Raw genomic sequence first — 1,312 nt, forward strand, 5'->3', positions numbered from 1 at the left:
AATAACCTTACCACTGCGCAGAGTAGTGACTGATTTGACTTGATCCATGTGTTGACTTCTAAAACTACTTGTATTTATATTATATTGCCTCTTGGAATTTTACTATGGTTGAGATGAAAACTTACCTTTCTCTTAAAAACTGAAAGCAGATGTGAATTTTGCAAGAGTATCTCTAAAATTTGTTATGCTTTGAGCAAGTTGAGTGTTGATTGTCTCTTGCTTTTTAATAAATGCATACAAATTTTCCTTAAAATTTTTTCGAAGAGGTGGAGTATAAGAAGGTGCATATCCATGAGAATTTTAGAAATTATAGTATGCTTGAAACTATGGTGGTAAAGTTTATGCATTGTCACTCTTCCAACTGAAATTTTGGTGATTTCTCCAACCAGGGTTGTATTTTTGCAAGTATGGGTTATAATTGGGCCTATAAAAATTGTTTAAAATATTGGTTTGTTCATGAAGACTTTCCTTAAAAGAAGGCAAAGTTGGACATTTATTGGTTGAGTGTTTATTTGTTTCACAGATTTGACACATAATATCTTGAACAGAGTTTAATTGACCACTTTTTTTTTTTTTATTTTACTGCCTCGACTTTTCTAGCTAAAGATGCAAACTTGACTTGGAGGTCATGATCTTCTCTAAGGTTGTACATATCTTCACTAAATGTGTGAGGTTGAGTTTTACTCGGTGCCTCATAAGTACCCACAATGTACCAATTTTGAGCATTTTTAGTTAGAAGTCTATATACTTCATTGCTTCATCAAGGTCTTTATCTAAAAAAGTCCCATTGCACATTAATTCAACCACTTGTCTATCTCTAGGCGTTAACCCTTCATAAAAATATAAAACCAATCTCCATGTTTCGAAATCATGATGAGGGCACGTATTAAGCAAGTCTCGATACCTATCCCACCATTGGTAAAATATTTCTTCTGGTTTTTGAGTGAAAGTGGTGATTTGTCTTTTGAAAGAGTTTGTTTTATGAGAAGAGAAAAACTTTTTTAAAAATTATTGTTGCATTTCATCCCAAGCATGAATGAATCTAAATTTTATAGCTTATAGCCATGTTTTAGCTTTATCTTTTAATAAAAAATAAAAAAGCTTTAATCTGATGATGTTTATTTTACAATTTGAGTCATTATACGTGTTGTAGACCTCCTCAAATTTCTTTAAATGTAAGTATGGATTTTCTAAATCTAAGCCATGAAAAGAAGGTAAAAGTTGAATAATGCCTGACTTAAAACTAAAATAAGATGCATCAGGAGAGAAAACTATGCATGATGGTGCACTTGTTCTTGTGGGATTCATGTTG

The sequence above is a fragment of the Populus euphratica genome, unplaced genomic scaffold (genome assembly GCF_000495115.2).
Source record: "Populus euphratica unplaced genomic scaffold, PopEup_1.0 scaffold626.1, whole genome shotgun sequence".
Classification (NCBI taxonomy): domain Eukaryota; kingdom Viridiplantae; phylum Streptophyta; class Magnoliopsida; order Malpighiales; family Salicaceae; genus Populus; species Populus euphratica.